Genomic DNA, 26312 nt, shown 5'->3' on the forward strand with positions numbered 1-26312 from the left:
TCCATTGTAATAAGGGAAGTCAAAGTACACAGACAGAGATCAAGTAAGTGTTAGATATGGTTGTGGTAGCTTTTGGAATTTGTTGTCATGCTTTTTTTTTCTTTCTATTTTATCAGTGAATTAGGAAGCAAGACATCTACTGAGAGTAAGGTTAGTGGAAATAGTGTTGAAGATTTTAGAAGAGATTTAGATTTTAGAAACAAACAAATATTATAAGAGAGGGGGATAGTGATAGACAACAAAATGTAGGATGAACAGAAACATTAAGAGCTTTAGAATTATTGGTCACTAATTTACTTGGAAACAGTCTGCATGTTTGTTTTCTTTTTCTCTACAGCCACATTGAGCTAGTGCCAAAGAGAGTAGGATAATAGTAACTGTGAGGTTGTTTTCCTAAATGAATAAAATGAAAGGACATAGGGAAATGGAATTTGAGATGAAAATGACAGATGAGATTTATGATGTGCAAAGACGGAAGTGAGATAGTGAAGTGAAGCTACTGACTGACTGAAAAACTAGCGGCATCAATGGATTATAAATCCTGATAAAGGAAGACACTTACAGAAATCAGGATACTAGAAGAGATCATCCAGAAAAATAGTTGCTGAGGATGTGAAACTACTCTTGAGATTGAGACTGGCGAGATGTTGCAGTTACTGGTATCCAACACCACCTGTGGTATGACTAGCAAAGTAAGTGGTCACTATTGTGCTACTGTGCTAATGTTCTAGTAGTGGAGACACATAAAACATATATATATATATTTTTTATATAATATATATACAACACACACACACACACACACACACACACAATTTCCTTAAAATCCTGGAACACGGTAACGGCTCAATTAAAAAAAAAGTTCCATGAGTTAATAAATGAGAGAATACATGTAAGATAATAAGCATCAAGACTGATTAATATTAACTTAAATTTTTCTCTGGTTTTCACTTAATATTGAGAAAGCTTTTAATCACAGAACATGGATCTACTATTAAAATGTCAATGTTATAATAGGCAAAGACTACCGGGAACAGTCCTCTTGTTAAACAAATTGTGTGTATCACCTCTGGCAGCAAGAAAGAACACACAACATGGGGAAATATGGTATCCTGAAAAGAGGGTGTTAGCAAGAACCTGGTAAAGTACTGAAGTTTTTGGTGGGTGATTTGGAGGAGGTTCTAAAGAATCAGAAGTTTGCCCTAAATTGCATGCTGTTAGAAGGGGATGGGAGGTTTGGAAATGTGTATTTCATTACAGCTTTGCCTTATATTCTCTCTCCTAATTGCAACTTTGCATCAGTCCATTTGCTATTATGTTTTTAATGTACTACTTTTTCCTGGGAGATGTCTTATAAGAATATCATAACTTTTACCTATTGAACATTGCAAAAATTAGTTTGAAGGTAGTTTTAAAAGTTTCTGATTGGCCGGGCATGGTGGCTCACGCCTGTAATCCCACTACATTGGGAGGCCGAGGCGAGTGGATCCCTTGAGGTCAAAAGTTCAAGACCAACCTGGCCAAAATGATGAAACCTGTCTCTAGTAAAAAAAAAAAAAAAAAAAATACACACACACACAAAATTAGCTGAGTGTGGTGGCACACAGCTGTAATCCCAGATACTCAGAAGACTGAGGCAGGAGAATCTCTTGAACCCAGGAGGCAGAGGTTTCATGAGCCGAAATTGTGCCACTGCACTCCAGCCTGGGCGATGGAGGGAGATTCAGTCTCAAAGAAAAAGAAATAAAAACAAAAACAAAAACAAAAACTGACAAAAGACGATTTGTTGCAATAAGGTACAAAATTATAAACAAGACCTAAGGCTATCCAAAGTAAAGATTACATCATGCCTGCAGGGCATCAATTTTGCTAAACAGGTTGTTTTGACTGACTCTAAGATTGCATACTTAACTGAAACATTCCTCTCTGCTGACTCCTAGTTGTAGATAGGGACTTACTCCTTTAACCAATTGCAAATTAAGAATCTCTGAATTCACCTATATCCTATCAGCCCCTGCTTCCTGATATCATGCCCTTTCCAGCTGAACCAGTGTATATCTTCCAAGCATTGATTTATGCCTTTGCCTATAACTCCTGCCTCTCTAAAATGTATAAAACCAAATTGTAATCTAACCACCTTGGGCACCCTTTCTCACTCCTTGAGTGTGTTTCCCTGGGCTATGGTAATTTATATTGACTCAAACTAAACCCCTTTAAAGTATTTTAAAGAGTTTGGTTTTTTTTTTCATGAACATCCTGTGGAGCACATGTGGTTAGTTCAGCGTAGTTCAAGGGGTAAACTGTAACAGATCCTATTCATACTCCACCCAATATTTTATATGCTTGTCTGTGTTTACCTATAGCTGTACTTAAACATTCCTGTACATTAAGTATGTTTCTGGCACTGTCTCCTTTCCTTTTCAAGACCTGTGTTTCTCTTATTTACTGTCTGGAAGTATTTTCCAGCACCATATTATTTTGTACAGTTGCATTCAGATAAAATCCTTAAATATGGAATTTCCCTCCGACAATGAAGGATGGAAGTTATTGAATATATACTCCACCCTCCAAGCCCTTTAATGGAATGAATCCAAGATTTATCTCACACGGTTTCTCAGATTTGCTAATAGACTGAATTCTGGTTGAATGATTGTTAATGTATATTAATAAAATGTGTATTTTATTGTGTTTCTCTTTTCTCTTACTTTGCCTGTTTCTCTGCTTCTGTTTTCTGGAATCATATCCAAAATCAACTAAATGAATCCAGGTTCTTGACTCAATTTCTACTATGGAAGAAAACCTAAACTAAGACAAAATCAGTACAAGTCGATTTGAAAACAAAAGGGGGAGTGGGTGGGTGGATATTTACCTAATTATGTGAAGGATGGCAAGGAGTCTACAAGTTGAGAAATGAGGAGCAAAGTATTCCTGTTAAAGAAATCAGTTTATGAGAAAATAGTGAGTTGTAAAAAAAATTACAAAAAAGAGAGAATATAACAGAAACTGATAGCAAACAAATGTGGTTTTATTATAGTGATTGGTGGGGAGATTGACAGAAGATTTTAGAGAACTAGACAGAGGCCATAGTAATGGTTTTGAGTTTTGAATTAAATTAAATAGAAAAATCATTGCACATTTATAAGCACAGGAAATAAATAAGAAATTATAATACTTCCTGATGTTCTGCAATCCACCAGGAAAGATTGAATTGATAGGGCATCCAAGAAAAGTTGTTTTAAGCTTGAATAGATAGCAGTTAGTTTGGGAGTAAATGTATGTGCTGAGGAAGAAAGTGGTGTTCCAGAAACGGAGAGGAAAAAACAGACAATTCTCAATATGTGAATAATAGGAGTATAAATCGGCCAATCTCTGGGAAAAGACAACACAGTTAAAATGTAAAATACACATAGTCTTTCACCCATTTTTAGTAATATATATATATATATGTGTGTGTATATATCACTCTATTATATATTATTTATGTAATATATTTACATATTTGTGATAAACATATGATGTATTTAAATATATAATATGTATTATATATATTTATATACTTATAGAAACAAAAATTGTATATATACATGCATATATTGCTTGTAAATTTGTGGACTAATGCATGCACAAGAGTATTCATTGAAAAGTTTTAAAGAGCATAAAACCAGAAATAACCTATATGGTCAAACTCCTATAGATTATGAGACATTTATAAAATGGTATATTATTCAGTCATTACAAAGGAAAACAAAACTGATCTATGTTGATCCCAATTATATTACCTGAAAAAAGCAAGGGACAGAAAGTTTTTGTAGTTTGCTGCCTTTCATATAATATCCTATGTTATCTAGTACACATAAAATGCAAACTTTAATAAACTCATTAGTTAATTTCAGCATTATTTGCTCTTTCTATGAGAAGAACTCTCACACCAAGAAATAGAGCAGTGAAAAGTTTACCAAACTATAGCCTACTGTTTTGTATTAGTAGTAGTGTTACAGATATCAAAAGCATTGTGTATTACAAGATTCTGCCTCTTTTAATTTTAAAATGACCTGTTGAATTTTAAGTCAACAGAATTTTGACTCTATACTCTATCGTTTTTAACTGTGGGGTTTTGTCGATTCTTCTGCCTTCATTCTCTTAGGTTTTCTTTCATTTTGGAGTTTCTATTGTGAAAGGAAAATATCTTGGGCCCCTTCAAGCTGGGACCTACTTAAGACAAATCTGCCTCCCACTCTATTCAAAATCATTCCTCTGCTCGCAGAGATAGATGCATATTGTGATTGCCTCTTTTGGAAAGACATATCAGAAACTCAAAAAATGCAATTCATTTGTATTTCACTTACCTGGAAGCCCCCTTGGGGAGCAGGATTGGGAGCCTTGCTTTGAGTTTTCCCCGCCTATCTGGATGGAACTAATGTACTATTTACATATATTAATTGATGTCTCATGTCTCTATAAAATGTATGAAACCAAGCTGTGCCCCGACCATCTTGGGCACATATCCTGAGACTGTGTCACAGGCATGTCCTCAGCCTTGGCAAAATAAACTTTCCAAATTGACTGAGACCTGTCTCAGATTTTCTGGTTTCACATTTTGGTAATCACGGAGGGATTCTGAGCGGAGATGCTCCTGACTTTTGACAAATCTCCTATTGGTGCTTGGTACCAACATGAGCTAACTTTATCACTCAAACCAATAGGAAAAATTGCTGAGGTCTGGGAGCACTCCCTCCAGAGAATCCCTGATCTCCCAAAATTTGGTCCAGATTTAAAGCTTTTTTTGTTGCATAACTCCTCTTTTTTTTTTTTTTTTTTTTTTTTTTTTTTTTGGAGTTTTACTTGCTTCCAACTCAATGAAGCCAAGCTTGTCTGGCTTCCATGATGATGGAAGGTAGGTAACACCTTTATGGAGTCTGAGCTCTCTTCCAACAGGGAAAATGAGATTTGTTTTTTTTGTTGTTTGTTTTTTGCTTCTAGGATGGTAGAGAGCAGTCGTCAGCTTGAGATGCATCCCTAGGTAAGTAATTGAATTGGGGTTTGTCTTGCCTACAGTTAAGATTAACAACCAGGTGGTCTTAATTTCTTCTTACCATTAGAGTGCTCAGTGATCATATTGTTGGGGTTTTTTTGTTGTTTGTTCTCATCTGAAGTTGTTGTTTAATGATCCTAATTCTAGTTCAAAGGTGCAGTCTAAAGGATCTTCTCTATTGCTTTTAATCCCAAATTTAATCTTAATTTGGTTTGTTTGTGTGCATTTAAATAAGGAACTGAAATGTTGTTTTTATATGTTAATGAAAAGCTGGGTTTTCTCAGCTCCCAAAAGAAAGGTCATTTTGCTTCTATCAGCCAAAAGGCACCCCTGGGTGACCGGGGTCTCGTGGGAGTGTGTGTCGAGTTGACACCCCACAACATGCAGCAGCCCTGCAGGGAAATCCACAACAAAAAATTAATTTAAGAATGGCTTGTCCAGGAAACACATATAAGGTCTGATCAATCACCCAGTGTTTTGAGCCCTCTCTGAGGTCATAGACCTCTGGAGAGAAAAACTGAGGCAAGTAAAAGGGTGGAAATGACTCAATGGTGACATACTGTGGAGTCCTGCCCACAAACAGCACATAGCGATTCACCACACAAAAACCCTAGACCACAGTTCAGTTCCTCATTTTAAGAAAAAAAAAAAAAAAAGCAGAAACAAATATCTAAGATGTGGAGAAGACAAGGAGAATGACCCCCTTTGGAGCACTCCATAGGTTTAATGGCACCTCTACTTGCCAAAATTTATGGAAAATATAAATAATATCGTCTTTGTGCACATTTACATTAAGGAAAAAGAGCCTTAAGTTAAACCTGCAAACTATAGAGTTCCTAAGTCCTCTTTTGCTCTATTTTTTTCTGTTCTGCCTGCTCTAAATCCGCTGCTATCTTTCTATTAAGATAAAAACCACTATTTAGATTCAACAAGTTCTTTTTGCAATCTGGTAAACTTGTATTTATCTCATGGCTAAAAGTTCTGAAGTAAAAGCTGTCGGATATTTGTGTGTATGTATGTGTATGTGTGTGTGTTTATATTTTAAAGGACTTTATAATTTATATAATCAAATTTTTTTCTCTCTGCAGCTTATATGTAAATTTTGCTATTTGACTTCCACCTGAGTTTCTTCCTATAATATGCAAATTTAAGACTATTTAGCTAACAACTGCCCAGGGTTATAAAACAGATTATCAAGAATCTGAAAGTGGAAGATAAGAAAATTTAAAAAAGGTTTTTATGAATCTACAAAATGTACTCCTATTGGCATGCCTAATACGTCTATGTATTTGTATGTTGTGTACACTATATTTCACTACTAAAAATATATAAAACAGCTGTAATTGGCTTAAAAGATAAAAGCACTTAAATCAGATACTAAAAGAGAAAAGACTAGTCAATGCTTTTTCAAGTTTATGTAACTTAAGTCAAATCTTTAATAAATAAGCTACCTTTAAAATTATTGGTAAAGTAATATTAGAAATGTCTTAAGAATTGCTGGCATACATTTTTGTTTGCGTTTATTAATCAAACTATTTTATACTTATCCCTGCCAAATACTATAAGGTGTCAAAATTTGGCACAGTGTTTACAAAACTATAAACCCAGCCCAATACAGAATGATCTTTGCTTGTGTAATTTATAATAAATAAGACATTGATATAGGTTTAAAGAAAATAGCTTCATCTTAGATTTAGTAAGATTACCATAACTTGTAATCTTGTGGCTTAGGCAGTTTAGCCCACAGGCAATAAGGAGGTTTGTTTTGGGAAAGGACTGTTATAGTCGTTGCTTCAAACTAAACTATAAAGTAAGTTACTTCCAAAGTTAGTTCAGCCTATGCCCAGAAATGAATAAGGACAGCTTGGAGATTAAGAGCAAGATGGAGTCATTTAGGTCAAATCATTTTTCACTTTCTCAGTTATAATTTTGCAATGGTGGTTTCATAATTTTAAATCAAGACTACCACACTTTTCATAAATAACCTAAGTAAACAATAAAAATAAAATAATTAGGTAAATGTAATGGGACAAATACTTGTAGACAAACTGGTCATAATTTAGAATATAAAGTTATATTAGATTAAATAATAGATATTTCGTTATTTGGGTATTTTTCAATAAATATATTGTGGGAAAAATTCTTGCCAGAAGAAAAGTGTGTTCTTAAAAAAAAAAGTGAACATGTTTTGTCTAATTCAAAGCTTATTTAAAGCTTATGTACTAAACCAGGTAAAATGAACCAGAAAATAAAGAGATATAAAGGATGTTACAAAAATAAAGAGGTTTTTTTTTAGTAATAAGAAAGCTGAAAATGAAATAATTTTATAGGGAAAGAATCTTGCATAAAATATTTAGACCTAAAATAAAATGACTGGTTGTTTAAGAAGGAGGGATGTGCAGGACAAATCAGAAAGTCGAAGCATGTCATGAGTGGTTGGTGTAAGTCACAATGAGAGGATTTATATTTAAAAATAAAACTCAAAAGCTTTAATATGATCAAGTTGTCATATTATGAATAGATTTTGGTTTGGCTAGGAAAAAAATCCAGGTAATTTTATTAAAAAATAAAGTTATTACATCCATGCATCTTCCTGTATGTGCCTTTAAAGTCATTGTGACATTGAGTTACAGGGCTCTAACTACTGCATCTAAAAAGGAGAACAAGTCCTGATAAATCTTAAACACTGACATCAATTAAAGACTCATCTTCAAGCCCCACAGAAGATGCCAATCATAATAACTGTTTCTGAGACACAGGGCAAGAAGTTCAAGCTATTCAATTCCTCAAGGCACAGGGACTATAGTGAAAGAGGTGGGTGTGTAACATGGTAAAGGCCAATTTTGAAAGATAAAATAAGTTTGATTTCCCTATAAATTAATCATTAATGTCAAAGGCAAACTGATGCAAGGCCAGCATATGGGCCTCTGTGTTAGATTAACAAGGTTTTCCTAAAGTATTAACTAATTCCTTAATAAAGGTTATAAATGTTATAAAAGGCATGGTCAATATTAACATTTTATAGATTCTTTATAAAATTTTGAAAAACAAATTTAATTGGCTTCATGTTGTTTTTATTAGCACTTATTATTTGGAAAATTAAGTCTCCTCTCTCAAAGAATAAAGATTTTTGCCTTTTTTGGAAATCTTTGAGTTATCGTTTGGGTTAAATGAATGACTTATTTTACAATGACCTGTGATCCTATTTTGTAATATCAAGTGTTTAAAACCTTTGATATTTGATAAACTTTCCAAAATCAAATTATAAATTATGTCTTTTTCTGACCTAATTAATCCTTTAAGATATTAAGTTTCCTAAAATAAAAAGAAATGACTTATTTGGTACAAAAATTTTAGAGGAAGCATTGTCAAATATCAAATGGTGTTGGGTTTTCTTTGGGCTGTGTTTGTGTAAATATGTTATTGGTATGTGTTCCAAAATTATGGGAAATTCCTGTTATTCTGATATAACTTAGTATACATAATCAGTAATAATCATAATTGTTATGTTAAATTTATTGTGTGCTATAGAGGTGACAAATTTCCTTGACAATTTTGTCTTTGACTATGGCTGCCCTAAAACTTTTGTCATTCATGGACAATTGTTTTGTTTTGATTCTCTTTAGAAGGTGGTAAAACTCTAACAGGTGCTCTTGAATGCAAGCTTCTGACAACTTTGGTGATTGTGACGTAAGAACAGAGGAAAACTTTCAGGACTCATGAAGAGTTGAAATGCTCATGAGTATCAAGCAGAACAGGAATTAACAGCATGAGCTGAACTAATCTTTTTGATTTTTTGCTTAAAATGTTTGCTGATCCTTTGCTTTGCTTTTTCAGAGTCTAAAAGCTTTTCTTTTGAGCTATTGACAATTTTTAAGAATTCAGTATACTCCTATGAACAAAATTTGGAGTATATTTGTTTCTCTCTACCTGATTTCTCCAGAATTTAGAAACTATTTGTGAATATTTTTAACTTATGGCAATACAGTTATTTGCATAAGTGCAATAGGAATTTGTTTTTATTTGTAACAGGGCAACATTGGAGAAACTGGTTATTTTACCAAGGCTTTGACTGGAATGGTGTGCTTTCCTTTAAGGAACCAAACTTGACTTATGGAGCCAATAAAGCCCTTGGAAAAATTGGCCTCATATTTTGTGTACATAGTCCATATACAGGGTTTCTGACCTGTGGTAAGTGAAGAATTTCACTTTTTTGACAGGCTCAGATTCCTCATATTTATTTTGGAGCTTCAAGAGGAGAGGAAATTCACCAAACTCATAGGTATTTAATGACACAAATTCATAGCTGGGCTCAGTTTCAACAAGTCTTATCTGAGATTCCTCCTATGGAACAAGTTCCATCAAAGCCAATTTAAAAGCCTATGTAAAAATAATTATTCTTGCTGCACATATACAAATACTTAGACCACATATAATAAACCAAACCAGTCCTACCATTATTTGTCTTTAGTAATAATGGGAAACTGGAGACAGAAAAAATATGTTTCAAAACTGTACTACATCTGCTGTTAGATTCTAATCTTGCCTGAAGTTTTCAATTTTTATTGTCTTCTACAGTTTGAACTGAATTTCAACTTTTCTTGGTTACCAGCCTTCAAAATAATGGGTTTTTTTTTTCTTTTTTTCCTAAATTGGACTAAAACTAAGCTGTGCTTCCCTAATGCCCTGTGAACTGAAGCCATACAACTTAAACTTCAGAAGAAAATAACAGCAACCAATTTACGTATATAAGCCACTTTCATACCTGCCTACTAACATATGGACTTCAGAATAATGTGTCCTATATCGATTTTTCCAAGATTGTTCTTTTGTTTATTGTTGTTTTTCTCCCTTACTCCCCCATTTTCTCTTCATAGGACATGAGACTCCACAACCTGCTAAAAATGAGTTTTCAGGATGTATCCTTCTAGGAATACCTGTCCTAGCCATGAGAGATCAGATGAAACCTGAGACCAGAGACTTATTTTTTTCCAAAATGCTTTCTCCAAAAATTTTTACAAAGAAAAGGGGGAGAAATGTGATAGGAAAATATTTTGGGGACCTTTACCCTGGAAACTGCTCAGGGTAAATCTGCCTCCCATTCTATTCAAAATCATCCCTCTGTCCACAGAGATAGATGCATACTCTATCTTTAAGTGATAATAGTAAGGTGGGAGTATGTTTATATAACGGTTTCATTGGTGTAAAAATAAATGACAATAATACTGTATTTTATTGATTCAAAATTACATTTTTTAATGTTGTTCCATCATAGGCATGCATATTATACTTGATAAGAAAGCATACATTAAAATTTAATTTTAAATTTACTCTACTAGAATTAAACTAAATAATAGTATTTCCTATAGTCATTACATTCTTAAATTCAGTGATATATGGTGATATCACATACGTTGATAACACATAATATATGCTCAATTAATATTTAGTAAAATAATTATTTAATTACTATGAAATGTTAAGCTCCAAGTTTACATAAGAAATTGATATAGCAGAAAGCTAGTCAGCCATAAGCAGAGCAGGAGAGGGTTCCCCTCACACCTCCCAACCCCCCACAACAGGAATGTCAGACGACCATCAGGTGATGGTCAGGCAGTCGTTAATGTCTCTCTAAAAAAAAAATAAGCTGCAGCCAGTCCCAGGGAAAGTCAATCTCCCAATAGATGAAACACCTGAAACTGGGGATTAGCAGCTTCCCACTAAAATTCCAGGAGTTGGGTGGGTGGGCTCACATATGTGCCCTAAGAGGCAAAATTGTGAAGTTTAACTGGTATATGACCATCTGGGTACATACCACTGGTAAAGGGAAGAACACCTCAGGTGAGCATGCATACAACTCCAGTAAATACATTGTGCATGCTCACCCAAGCGCTTGCAGGCCACTGTGCATGTGGGCAGCACATCCATAAGAAGACCAAGGGAAAAGGCATGCAAGATACCAGAAGTACAGCAACATACAAAACCCCAAGTCAAAAGGTAAGACCCTGCACTTGTTCTTCAAGTTACCACACGGGCCTCTTCCAAATGTACTTTCCTTCTTTTCATTTCTGCTCTAAAGCTTTGAAATAAACTTTCAATCCTGCTCTAAAACTTGCCTCAGTCTCTTCTCCTGCCTTATGCCCCTCAGTCAAATTCTTTTTTCTGAATAAGCAAGAATTGAGGTTGCTACAGACCCATCTGTATTTGCCACCAATAACTCGATTACCAGCCACCACTAACAAAATGATAAACTTTCATTTGTAGATATTTTACCTCTAACAAATAATATTTTATGCCCTCCCAAATGGAAGATAAAATATAAAATTTAACAGGCCACTTATAAATATTGTTGGTTATAAAGAAAGACATATTATCTAAGAAACATGACTGTTAGCCCCAGCTCACCATTTACTAAATGAATGCTTCCAGGAATATCACCCGATTGCTTTTAGTCTCATTTTTCTTGGCTATAGGCTTATTTGTAAGAGTAAATATTTGGCAGTTACAAATATAATTTTGTAATTTTCATTATTTTCATTTTATCAAATTAGAGCTAAATTTTAGTACCTCATATTCTGTTACATAGAAATATATAGATTATGTATTTTGGAGATGATTTATATATAATTCCCCATAAAACCTGATGAAAACATATACATTTAAGATTTTCTCCAGTTTTATTATTTCATTATTTCATTTCTTCCTATTTACCTTTCTATCTCTTTCCCTCAGTTTTGTTTTCTCTCTACTTAACTCATCTTCCTTTCCTTCTTTTTCTTTTCTTTTCTTTTTTTTTTAAATTAAACTGTGTTGCAAATCCAGTGTCAGTTACTGTGCATACCTTTGAAGGAGCATAGGGAACTTTAACCCAAAATGTGGCTCCTTGGTATAGTAAATATTTTACCTTACAGGTTAACAAAAGATGGAAGAGACTTTTCCCCTTCCTACATGAAGATCAGATGGAGCCACCAAGGAGAACAATTGTTTTTTCTTCTCATTCCTGATAACTCATTATTCACTGCAGAAAAGACCAAAAATGTAACCACACCCAAACATATCCAAGACTGGACAAAGTCCATCTCTCCGACTCACGTAGTTTCTCACCCAAAAAAACCATTTACACATTAATCTCTGTTTTCTAATGGTCTATTCAGTCTGCCTAGTAATCATTTATTGCCCATCAACAGAATTACCTATATTCCCCATTTCCACCCTCTCCTCTGTAATAAGGCTATATAGCTATTTGGACCCCATTGGGATATTGGGCAATCACTCTGTGATTCTCCCCCAAGCACATTGATAAAACTAGATGCCTTTTCTCTTATCAATATGCCTTTGTGAGCTGATTTTTCAGTGATGCTTCCAAGGTCAAAGAACACAATTTCCTTTGACTTCTAAATCTTATTAAACAAATTAAAGGAAGTTTTTATTCTTACAGAGATCTTTATAGATCCAGTAGATTTATTCATTTATCTATTGAGCAAATATTGATTGAATGCCTACTGTGTGCTAGATACAGTGCTAGGTGTTAGAGGTTTGCCTACAAAATCAAGAATGAATGACAGCACCTCTGCCCTTTGCAGGTTTACATCTTTATGTGGTAGAGAACAAAGCCTGTTGAGTAAGTAAATAACGAAATACATTCATATATTTTTCCAAACTGTGATGAATGCTAAGAAGAAGAAATACAGGGAGCTATGCAATATCAAATACCAAGGCATAATTTAGCTTTGAGGGAATTTAGTTTGTGTTAGTACAAATAAATGACTACTTTGACTATTTTCTTTAATTAGCAATATAATAGTGGTATTTTTAATGCATAAACTCCTCAGTGCAAAGAAAGGGTTCATTTAATTTTTGTCCTAAAACTGTCTAGCATAGCATAACCATGAGCACATTAGGGCAGTTAGCAAATTATCTGGATATTATAAGGATATTAGATGTCAACAAACTCCATTATGCCTTTTGTCATTGTGATTGTACTATTATTTAAACTTCTCAACAGGGTCAGACTTTTTAAAAGACAGATGTAATATTCCATTTTTTATCATTGTGTTGATTTGCAAGGCTCAGAAAATATACAAACACATTTTCAGAAATTGACATAGGCAAAATCCAATCAAAAATAACCCTGAGAATTAAAATTATACCATATTTGAGACCATTAGGTAATATTCTCTTACCTGGGTCAGTAAAGAACTGAAGCTAAGAACTTTTTTTTTCATTTTGGTTAAGCAAGGCTTTTTTTTTTTTTTTTTTCCTGTCATTAAAGAAGACCAGAGCCAGGTAATAGCTAAAGTGATAAAAGTAGATTTTTTTTCCCAGGAACTATTGAAATATGGGAAAGAGAGACCTCAGAATAGAACTTGGCTTATTTCCAAATATGACAAGAACAAGTAGGCTTTTATAGCCAAGGACCAGGAGATGGTGGGCATGGGGGTTGGTGGATGGCAAATGATTAAGAGTAGACATCTTAATCATTTAAGATGTCTTAAAAGGGAGAATTCTTGCTAACCTGACCTAACAGGATTCTCACTGAAGGCAACCCATGGTGTTTCTATATCACCTGAGGGATGAAGTATTTGACCAGATGTCAAACATGTTTAGATATGAAGGTGTATGGGTATGTGGGGGTTCTCTCTAAACCATCTTAGCAGAATTTCTGTTAAAAATAGAAGACGCAGACCCAAAAGGGATGGACACTGAAGGCTAAGGGAGAGAAGAGGTCTTACAGGAGTTTTACTAAATTTGGGTCAAGGAGAGCATCTTTGTCATTATACGTCATTCCTGCTTTTGATAGCAATGGTTAGTAAAACACTTTCTACAATAATGATGGGAAAGATCATTACATATTACACATCTACACAAAGACAAACTATACATGGTCACATTATCCTTTCAATCGATGTTTTAAACAAAAACTTAAACCCAGCAATAACTGTATCAAAGCCGGCTGCATATGCTCTGTGACAGGCTAAAGAACTGTAATGTCGTCTCTAGATCTCCTGAGCATTCTTTAAGAAGGATATTGTCAAGGGGAAAATTTTTCTGGAAAGAGGAGAGATTGATAGGGTTTTCAAAGACCAGGGGTCCCAAGAAATGCTAGAAGGAATCAAAATGTTGTCTCTAGAAAACAGAAGAGACATCCACTACATCCTAGTAGAACCTCAGCAAGTATTTTATGATTTAGTGGAAAAGAGGAAATGAATTACCAATTTCCAATGGAGACCCAAAAGGTCTTTCTTGTAAAGAATGAAAAAACAAAGTTAGAAATATAAAGTGCCTTTTATTTAATCTCCACAACCATGTTGTGAATTAGGTCACGATGCAATTTTTATACACTGGGTAATAGATTTCAGTCAAAGCAGTCAGAATTTTCTGACAGCCTTTTTTTCTCACACTATAAATATTGCTATTAATGTGATTATTATAGACTACATATATAAACGTTAGCTAATTTGTTTTCTTTAAAAAGAAATCAGCCAGGCATGGTGGCTCATGCCTGTAATCCCAGCACTTTGAGAGGCCAAAGGAGGCAGATGGCCTGTGGTCAGGAGTTTTAAGACTAGCCTGGCCAACATGGCAAAACCGTGTCTCTACTAAAAATACAAAAATTAGCTGGGTGTGGTGGCACGCGCCTGTAATCCCAGCTATTCGGGAGGTGGAGGCAGGAGAATCACTTGAACCTGGGAGGTGGAGGTTGCAGTGAGCCAAGATTGCGACACTGCACTCCAGCCTGAGCGACAAGAGCAAAACTCCGTCTCAAAACAAAAAAAAATCAAATGAAACTCATGCAGATTCATTCTGTATGATATATATAATCTTGACTATGTTTTAAAAATATTTAAATGACAGTTTTCCCTTGTAAATTCTATTTTAAACGGGGTCCTAGATATTAAATTATAATCTTATCTCATTTTACATGAAGTAGCTTTTCCCTGAGTATTCTCTTCTACTAATTATTTGACTTTAAATTTCTAAAATTTAGCAGATCTCAAAAAGAGCCAGGAGGAAAAGATTCTTAAAAAAATTAACAATGACATTATTACAAATAGGGGATAGAGCTGCAAATAATCTCGGCTTCTTTTAAACTAATTATAATTTGTGTCAAAGAGGATATTTTCTTTTATTGTAATAATACAGTGTAATTACAGGGGAATCCGTAGTCATACAATATAAATTTAATTTTTAGAAAGAATTAAGTTTTTTGTGTTTTGCTTATATATCTGAAAGGCTTTATTTTCAAACTAATTTGATTACATTATTTATAATTTAAAAGAAAATGTTATACTCTTACAGATGAGAAAAATTTGTCATATATTGTGTTTGCTAGCCTGGTTGCATTTAAAGCAACAGAGAATGTGTATTAAGCAAATTGTACTAATACCTCAAAAGTACAATTTACAAAATGAAATGGAGAATAAAACACTATTGTTTCAGGAAAGAGTCTCATTGCATGGCTATCCTGAAGTCTTGTTATGGGATTAATTAGAAATAATGAGCTTTGTGTGAAAACTTTTTTATTATGTCTCAAAGGGATTGTAAATAATAGAAATCTGAAGAGCTAATAAGAAATGACAAATGTATTACATTATATAGAGAACTACTAAAGAACAATTGTTTCTTTCCAATTATGTACCAGCACTGAAAGAAAAAAGAAGGTACTGTCACAAATTCTCTTTCAATTGCAGTAATATAAAGCACAGTATTTTAGCTAGTCAGTTGCTGTCATGTCCTAGTGTAAAGAGAAATTCTTTAACATAAAGCAACATTGTCTTCCTACAAAATAACAACAAAAATTCTTGCTGAATTACGGGAACACCTCTTAATAACTCACTTTTACAAGTGTGATTCTTTAAAGCAGAGAAGTAATTTTATGAGAACATTAATGCCAGAGGTCATGTTTTGATGGTTTCAATTATAAGACATAACTGTTAAAATAATCAAAAGTATAGGAAAATAATGCAGTCTGTTTTTACGAAAGTAAATCTTTAAAAATAGATACATGCTCTTTTTGTTTACAGAAAATAGAAACAATCCCTCTCACCCACGTTCACCAATAGTCAGCCCATTAACCTATAGATGAATGCAAATGTCTTCCTCCCCTAACCAAATGCTGCTGTCCAGTTATAAACCAGTACTCCTAATTTCCTGTTATAAAAGTGATTCAGAAAAACTGAGTATAAAACACAATGTAAAATCATATATATATATATATATATATATATACACACACACACATATTTAATTTACCCATCACAATCATAATAGGAGTGACATCATGGAATATAGAGAAAAAACACTTGAGCCAGCAACTCCTCAAATATATGCTTGACAACAACGCATCTTTAGTATTTTAAGGATTTTAAGAGGAAAGAAAAGGTAAATTGCCAAAAATAATGTAAAAAACCTGGCTTAATTAGCTAAGAAAAGTGTATTTGGTACTTTATGCTAAGAAAAGTTTATTTGGTACTTTTCTTTGATATGTAAAATTGTTATAAAATGTCTGAAACCTAGTGGATGGTGTTTTTCGAAAGTATTTTGATATTCTGATTTAAGCAGATGATAGAAATAGCAGACGATAAAAAAATCGAAATTGAAAACACAACTCATTTACACAAATAATATTTTAATATTTTGGAAAATGTATTTAAGTGGAATATCTGGACTCGTCATCATAGAATATTCCTTAAAACATTCACTCATTCATTCCACATATAATATATATCTACAGATTATGTGTATGAAACTCAGTGCAGATTTATTCCCTAGGATTGTAGCACTGCATGAGAACCATGTGGTCTCTACCCTTAGGAACAGAACTTTCTAGTGAGGAGAAACAGACATTAAACAAGGAAACAATATATGAACAAGACACTTTCAGATTATGAAAGAAATAGAAAAGATCACGTCCTGGATGGAAATTGCAGTTGGTTGTGGGGAGGGGCTCGGTTAAGGCATTGCTTGGAAAAGACCCCTTTAAAGAATGAGAAGTGTTTTGCTGTGAGAACTCAGAGTGCTTACATTGACATTGGACGTTTGTATCCACTGATGTGTGCCCGTATCGAGTTTCTGCAATGTCAGCTTCTAGTTTATTATTCAAGATTTGGCAGAATGGTTGCTAGCAGAACTAAGTTAGAGAGCTATGTGTGTGTGCGTTTAACTTGGCCTGGGGAACACAAACTGCTAGTTCTTTATGCTCTGTGATTCTAGTCAAACCAGCTTCTTTAAGGAAGTATAAGTTCCATTGCGGAAACTACTTTTTTACTAGTTGAGTGCATGTTCCTTTAAAACATACACAGCAAAATGTTCACCTCTGACTACTTGTATGATAGTATCTTGGGAAGCTTTTTGAAAATTGCAGAGTAAGCAGTGTTGTTATTTCAGAACGAATCCATCAGATCTCCCTAGAGTGAAATGTGAAGAACAGTCTCCCTTAGTGATACTTATGCCCATTAAATTTGAGAGCCTCTCCCCTAAGCCCATATGTATGTCATTCTATTTGCTACATAGGTGAATGGTGATGTCAGGTAATGATATACATGTCACTTGAGTATCTGTTCCTCCAAACATGATCTTTAGATACTAAAAGTAGTATCTAAAACACTTATTTCCGAATTTTAGTATGATTTTATTTTTAATTTTTTCACCTTAACACTTTATTAAAGTAATATAAACTGAATGATACACTCCCAGAGACATTAAACATTAAAAATGGAACAATAAACATATGTACCACTTACAGTATTGTCAGTATTCTAGTAAAACTGCTCTCTTTTTACATGAAGAGAACTTTAAGACATTGCCTTATGTGCCAGTTCCCCCTTTTCTACATTTAACAGTTGGAGAGAGAGAGAAAAAAAAATACGCCAAATACAACATGGGGACATAGTGTACATGATTCCCTGTGAAGATTTTATTTCAGTATGTAATTAATTTAGACCCATTGAGAGCTACTCAAACGTGTGGTTCACACATTGGTGCAAGTCTGTGAACAGTTTGTTACTAGTCCACCAGGAGATAAGAAACTTGTGCCAGAAATATAAATCAACCAATGCTTTCTTCATCAAGAAAGTCACATTATTCCCTTTCTGCCCCCCCCCTCCAAAAAGTCAGTGAAACTAGTTAGTGAGGTGTGTTTACTGCCAAAAGTTGATTTACAGTCTGGCTCAAATTTTCTATCTCCTCGGGTACCAATAACAGACAGTTCTAGACCAATCTTTTTGAGTAGCCCTGATTGGAAAAATCATATACAGGTGGCATTCACTGCACTCTTTTGAGTTTGACACATTTCTGTCCATTTACTCATAACTGAGATGTTCAATTGGTAAAATTCTTAACTTTTCTTTGGTGGAATATTTCTGAAAATTTCTAGGAAATATCTGTTTTCCATTTCATGTGTTAATCTCAAAATAAAAATAATTTATTTGGAGATAGCTAATTTGAGTCTATAATCTTTACTGTTGAATTACCTGTATGTATGCAAAAAAAGGAAATTTAAAAGGAAATGGTGACTTTAAATGAAGTATAGGATTATTTCATTATTGGTTATAATTAAGAGAACAAAGGTTTGGTTTGGTTTTTTATGCGAGGCTGGTTACTTTCTGCTAATACATTAATAAATTTGTTTTCTTTTTAATAATAAAATACAGGGAATTCTATTTATCTGGTTAATATGATGGAAACAATCCTATAGTAGTAACATCATGATCTAACTAAAGAGATGTCAAGGCCAGACGCAGTGGCTTATGCCAGTAATCCCAGCACTTTGGGAGGTCGAGGCAGGAGCATTGTTTGAGCCCAGGAGTTTGAAACCAGCCAGGGAAAACATAGCAAAACCCTGTCTCTACAAAAAACTTTAAAGTAACTTTAAAATCAGTGGTCCCAGCTATGCAGAAGGCTAAGGTGGGAGCATTACTTCAGCCCAGGGGTTCAAGGCTCCAGTAAGCCATGATCAAGCCACTACACTCCAGCCTGGGTAACAGAGCAAGATTCTGTCTCAAAAAAAAAAAAAAAAAAAAAAAAAGATATCAATCGCCATCGACAGACAAAATAAATTCAATGATATCTTCAATATAGTTTAGAAGTTGACTTTTATTAATTGATCTGTTGAAATTTTAACAAACATACTATTTTAGAATTTCTTAAATTTTAGAAAATTTAAGTTTAAATCCTAATTCTGCTACCTATTTGCTATTTCATCTTAAGCAAGTCATATTTCAGATCCTATATCTCCATTCTTTAAAATAGCAGTAAAAACACTAATTGATAGTTTCTTGGATAGATCAAGACCTATAAATATGCAATTTTCTAACTTGGGTTTTGACACATATTAGGTGCTTAATAAAGTCTCTCTCTCCTCTCTCTCTCTGTGTGTGTGTGTATGTGTGTGTGTGTGTGTGCATATATATACATATATAGTAATCAATTTGTGTACTTACATACAATGATTCATCCAAACAATCGTTCACTGCAAACAGATCTTATTGAATATTCCAGGAATAATGCTGGGCACTGAAGATATGGTGAATAAGAGAAATCCTGTAAAATAATGGAAATGGCAAGCCTAGTATTGTTAAAAGGAGTAGAACAATTTGATTTACTAAACTAAAAGTATCTCTTATGTGGCAAGTTTATTATTGTTCTTCAAACACAGCAGTGCCATCTGGATAAGTTGCTATTGAAGAAGTAAACATGACTATAAAATAATCAATAATTAATTAATTATTATTTGGGTTAGTAGAACCAAACAGAAAACCAACCATGAGACATCTCATTTTTATTCCCCTGGGACAGCAGTGTGTGGCCCAGTGCCTTTAGAATTTACTCCCTTTTGGGTGGTTAACAGTTTTATGCTACAAATTCTGAAATGTCCTTGGGAGTTGATTGTATGGATATTTTAAGTTATAGTTGTACTGTCTCAAGTGTTCCCACTGCTGATAGCAAAGATAATCCCTGTCCAAAGAGAGTGACAGAGAACAAGAGAGAAATCAAAAGAGTGAGAGCGCGAGAGACAGAGAGAGAGAGAGAGACGAACATCTTACAAAGAAAATACCTGTCTAGCCTTTAGAGGTTCCCTTCATTTCTATTTCCTCTGAATATAATATAATGTGTTTCTTGTTGATGTAGCTGATTAGTAATTAAAGAAATCTGAACCAACACTCAGACACCCAAAGGGGATGAAAATAAATGACTGCACATTAGTTTAGGCTGAGGGTTGAGGATGTAATTTATTTATGAACTAATGAATTAATTCATGAGAATCTGGATGTGGTTAGGGGATTAAGGTTCTTTACTCTGTAATCTTTGCTTGGAAAACGTATAGTTTAGAGGTTTTAGCCAGCTGCTGATTAAGACCATTAGACAGAAAGCAGGCTGGTTTTCTTTTTTTATACTCACAATCACCTCCAAGCCAAATGTGAGGGCTGCCTTCTACCTGTCAAAATTGATATACTTTTGAGAACAAATACGTTTCATAGAAAATATTTTAAGCTTTTTCCAGCCAACCTTCCTGTTGGTTTTTCAGATCAAGCATTTTTCTTCATTAAGTAAGCAATAAAAAATAAAACTAAGATATTTATTTTATTGACAACAAAGTAAAAATGTGATGTAAACTATCATTTTTTTGAAAACAACTACATGTATACACAGCCATCTCAGAATGTAGTCCTTTATATGAGACTGCTATTGCTGAAAACCTTCTTTCAAAGATGTTGTATAGATACACTTTATTTATTTTATTGAAGATACTGATTAAGATCAGAAATGGTGAAAGTCTCAAAGACAATTAAATCTGGAAGAGTTGTTTTTAAGGTCCTGTATATTTATAAAAGACAATAAGTAAAGTACTTACGAAAAGTCAAGATCTTATAATAAGATGTGTTTTTTACACATAGTTTAGATTAGCAGAAGGCTTGAGTTTCTGCTTCCATTCTCAGCCTGACATCCATAATCACCACACAGGGGAGTGTGTCATTGGTAGGCAACTGTCAGAGACAGTGGTTAGGAGACAGAAGAGTGCTGTCTCTTGTCCTCTTAAAAGCCTTAAGTAGGTTCCTTCATCCTCAAGTCTTGCATGAAGATGATGGCCTTCTAACTGGCATTGTTAAATGTGATGAAAAGCAAAACAAAAAGAAATAATGTAAATAAACCCAAGCAATCAATCATGAGGACTGAAAATTAAAGATCTGCCCTTCTGTTTTATTAAGACCCCTGTTAAAATGTCTAAGAACTAACAGAAAAAGTAATCTCTTTCTTTGACATTCCACAGAATTTTACCTGTACTTTTTTAGGGACACCTTTACCAAAGGTTAGTTAGTGCAAATTATTTACTTTCATATGTGATTACATATACTCAATAAGTAAAATAGTTTCTTGAGGGATGGCACAATTTCTATATCTGTCTCACTGTCCATGGCATATGGCAATTATTAAACAAATATTTTCTGATTAAATGAATAAATAAATGGGCCAGAACGTTAACCAATGACTACAGCTGAGCTATGTGATTCCTGTCATTATGCTGGTTATAACACTCTGATATAGGAAGCACAAAATTCCTTTTAGTGGAGAGAAAGTTTAGAAAATGACCGTTTGGAGGCATTTCAGCTCTAGAAGTCTGACTGGTAAAAGGCAGCATGTGGGCTCCAGTTAATTGAGAGTAAGCTGCTGAGGACATGAACTTTGGAAACAAGAGCAAGGAAAAAGAAAAGCAATGACACCACTTCACCTATTTTACAGTTTTTCTTAGAGTTGGCTCTGAAAATGGATTTTAAAAATGGCTAATGTCCTCTGATAGATATATCTTTAATCAAAATAATAACAAAAATAATATTACTATCTATTAAGCACTGAGCTGTAGTTTCTAATAAAATGAATTTAAAAATAGTTGGGTTTTTTTGCTCATGTTATAATAATTGGGGGTATGTGAATATTTCCAGTGTCTTCTAAGTTTTTCCTACTGCCATATGGTACATATGTGGGTGGTCTCTTATGATAGTGGCAGTAATAGCATAGTGGTAAAGAGCATGGACTCTAGATTCAGAATGCCTGCGGTCCATCATTATCAGCTAAGTGACAGGGCCAACACACAGCATAAGGCTTGACAGTTGAGATAATATATGTAGGAAAAATAAGGATTAGGGTTGGGGCCAGAGAATGGAGTCAGCTTTCCCTAAGGCATACAGATGAGTGGAAGAACAGTGGGTGCTTGTCCAAGATATTAAGAAAGACTCAAGGGAAAATGGTTGTTGAGTAGGCAACCAAAAATGTAGATTATATTCTGCCTCTGACTTTGTAGCAGAGCAGGAACTGATCATAACAAAAACTAATCACTCATCCAGTAGAAATCCCCTACCTTCAGGCTCTCTACCCTCCATTTTCTTGACTTTCTACTAACAAAGAAAATTTATTATTTTTCTCTTATTAGACCATAAAGCTCTACGTGTACTCAATAACTAACTTAGCAGAAAGATACACATTTGTTTTGTTTCTCTTAGGTTGCTAAATTTGTCTGAATTATTTATAGTGGACAACATTAACTTCTTTTCATGGTCTAGGTGGTTCTTTCATAGGACTCCCCTTTTTCCCACAGGATATTAGAAACCTTTGATAATTCCTTTGATAAGGTATGGCACATTGTTATCTTGTAAACTATCAAGGCTTTAATCTTAATTATATTCTATCTCAAATCACAACTTTGAAAACATCTTTATCAAATATTTTCCTTAGACAATTTATTCTTAAAACACACCATATATACATACTTGTTTCAATATACCTTTCTAGAAAAGCACCTGCTTTTATTATAAGAGTGTCTTTAAACTACAGCATTTCACCAATTTATTTTTTCAGATTTTAAACATAAATTCAAATCACATGCAACTATTTTCCCAACTTTATTCTAAAATGTCATTTTACTCTTACATATGAATTAAAGACTGACAATAATTGTTATAACCTATTCTTATATTTTGTTTGGTACATATTGGCTTATTGATAGGTCATCTTTAAAACTCTTTATTCATTGGCTTTTATTTTTCACGCAGATTTACTATAAACACATGCTGATAGAAAAACACTATCATAAGATTTGAAGTGAGAGGTTTAGTGATCATTTACTCTATACCACAAAGCATAAGCTTAAGTAGAAGGAAGTAGAAAACAGAAAACATAAGCTTAAGTAGAAAGAAGTATAAATGTGTGTCTTTCAATCAATAATTTAATAGGCACAGCAAGAGTATAATTGTATTAATAAACACTTTACATCCAAAGTTTCTTATAGAGCTTATTTTTTCTCAATTACCATATATAGCAGATGACATTATTATCCTCATTTTACACTTAAAAAAACCTAATGTATATGGAGGTGAAGCAATTCAAGGTATCTGTTTAACAAATGACACCCTGAGTGTAGATGCAGAGCGTGGTGTACATGTGACCCCTTTTATCCTCTTGCATACTTTGTATTAAACTGTGAAGGCATACTTGTCTGTAAGACTAAAACAAAATGGAGGCTGTCACTCTGATTCTGTTCAATGAAAATACCTATATGATCTGTCTAATGAATGCAGGCCCTAAATTTCAATTTAGTCTCTGTAGACAATTTAGTCCACATTTTACTGAACCATTAACACTGATTTTATTTTTCCATTATTTAAATCTATTCTGGCTCTCTTCTTTTCTACTCTTTACATTTAATCATGTGAAATATGATAGTAAAATGTACTGTAACTAATGTGTTTAAAAAGAAAAATCGATAGGATGCAACAGATAACAACTTCACCCTCTGCTACCCTTGTGCATTCAAGCCTGGTTTAGGGTGAGGAGAAGGGTGAGTACTATTTTTCCACCACTTGAAAGGAGGGTGGAAAAATAGTACCCACCCTACTCCCCACCCCAAACCAGGCTTGAATGCACCAGCTTTCATAACTTATCTGAGCACTCTGAGATTTCCCCGGTCACTTCAAGTCAAAAAAAAATCTCATTTCAGTGATTTAAATGTCAATTCCAAGTAAAAGACAAAATTAAATTTTATTTTACATATCTCTCTGCTATGAATGTAGCCTCCTCGGGGGCAGGCCCTGCCCTTACAAAACACAGAGCATGGATAAGACAATCTGTGCTTCCTGTAGGCAGCACATTTCCAAGAAGACATTTTTCTTTAAAGTCCAAAATCATTGTCGTATTAAGTAAAAATTGTTTCCCAGGGCTGGAATGATGAAAGGGTAGAAAGAAAGAAGGAGTATTGTGATAGCAGATCTGCCTTCACATAGGAAAATAGGGAGTGAGAAAGATTTGTTTCGATTTCATGTTATGCAGTAAGCAAAACACCCTGTTCTGCAGATTTCACAGTGGCCCACAGGAAACACACACCAATTGTTGGTGTGATCCCAGTCACTTCCTTCCCATAGCTCTCTTTTCTATTGTCTCAGCCATCTTCTTACCCTTCTAATGTGTGAGACATTGGTTAGAATGCAGTTCAGTCTGGCTAAATGTTTCCAGCATCCCACACGGTCCCATAGAAACCTTTCTCAACCTTCTTTTACAAACTCAGGGACATGCTTACCCAATGATAGAAAAAAAGATGCTCAGTCTCCAGCTTTGCAATAACTGCTCAGGTGTCCTAGTTCCCATTTTAGAAACTGACAGTAATTAGGACGCTTACAGAAAAAAAAAATCACTCCCCCAGTGATTGAAATAAGCAGTCGAATTTAAAAGCATGGCCTGGAGTCCATCTGTATGAATGTCTGAAGGCAGGAACAGATGTCCACACCCTCTTTCCTTAGAGAAAAGCTCAGAAAGGTTAAATTAACTTGCTTAAGGCCACAGAACTAGTATAACGCAGAGCCTGCAGAACAGACTAAATTTTCCAGGCCTAAAATGGTGAATTTTCTATTACGATGACTTCTGATCATAGAAACCTGTAAGATAAAGGCTAGGAGAAACCTGCTAGAACCAGAAAAGGGACACTTATGTCCTGTCATCCCTTTTATTTATAGTTCTAATACCTTTATGTGAAACACACGATTAGGTACAAGGGATAAAGCTACTAAGTTGGTGCAAAAGTTATTGCGGTGCTTACCATTGAAAGTAATGGCAAAAACCGCAATTACTTTTGTACCACCCTAATATATTTACTCTCTTTGTCTTTCTGCTTGCTGTTCCCCCTGGCTGGAACTCTCCCTTCCCTGAGGTCTGCAGGCCTCCATCCCTAACTTAAACTCCTCACTGAAATGTTCCTTATCAACAGATTCTCCAGGACTGGACTAAACTAAATAAAACAACACTCTCTAAAACGGACTATCTAATTCCCCCTACCGGCTTCATTTTTCTCCCTAGCCCTTATCATCATCTTATACAGTCTATACTAATTTTGTATTGTCTTGCTGTCCCAACTAGAGTATCAGCTGCTTCGGGACAGACTTATTTTGTTTCACTGCTGTGTCCCCAGCAACTAGAACAGTGCAAGGCACAGAGTAGATGCTCAATTAACATTTGTTGAGTGAATGAATGAACACATAAATTGAGATTATAATATTTTCCAAGGACATAAAACACATACATAAATTATCACAATGTAGAGCAGAACGTTACAAATGAGAGAAGAAAAAAACATTACTTATGGGGTGATCATCACGTATTAAGACTGGTATTTAAACACAATTATTACAGCATTTATTGGGCAATGATAAAATACAGCACAATACAGGATATCAGATGGAAGTAACACTCAATTTCAGATTAAAACCAAATATAAGAACACTTATTTGGAAAGCAGAAAGACACAGAAGTTAAAAGCACAGGGTTAGGAAAAAGATTTCCTGGGATTCAGATACTGGCTCTCTCTTTGTTTAACTATGGCACTTCTCTATACTCACATATATCTCTCTGTAAAAGAATAATAATAATCATATGTACTATATATTTTAATTGAGAAGATTAAATGAGATAATCCAGGTGAAGTGCCTGGGCCATATTAAATTACCAATAAGTATTAATTTCTTTTTGCAATTTTACATAAAATCATTTCCTCTTGACCTGCTCTTGAAAATGTGTTTATTTAGAAATAAGCCTATTTATCGATATTATTGGAAGGTAAAATAATATATCCAATTATAACAACTAAAAAACTTGTGTTATAATGGGAAAAAGTACCATTTACATTCCAGCTGTGAAACCTTATGAATGCTAATGAAATCAATGTGGTATTATTTGACTGGAACAGATATTTAATTTTTATATAAATATATGGCTGTCAGTTAATATTTGGGTATTAACA

The 26312-nt window shown here is 34.1% G+C and overlaps 1 long non-coding RNA gene across 1 annotated transcript in view; it reads right to left on the minus strand.

Moving 5' to 3' along the window:
• The window catches only part of LOC134809872 (uncharacterized), a 104377-nt gene that overhangs the window by 42476 nt on the left and 35589 nt on the right, over positions 1–26312 (minus strand). Inside the window, exons 2-3 of the long non-coding RNA XR_010156520.1 lie at positions 20886–21128; positions 19474–19573 (exon numbers count right to left, since the gene is read on the minus strand). This is a non-coding gene — a long non-coding RNA (uncharacterized LOC134809872). The remainder of the gene's footprint in view (positions 1–19473; positions 19574–20885; positions 21129–26312) is intronic.

This window comes from Pan troglodytes, chromosome 3 (genome assembly GCF_028858775.2).
Source record: "Pan troglodytes isolate AG18354 chromosome 3, NHGRI_mPanTro3-v2.0_pri, whole genome shotgun sequence".
Lineage (NCBI taxonomy): Eukaryota > Metazoa > Chordata > Mammalia > Primates > Hominidae > Pan > Pan troglodytes.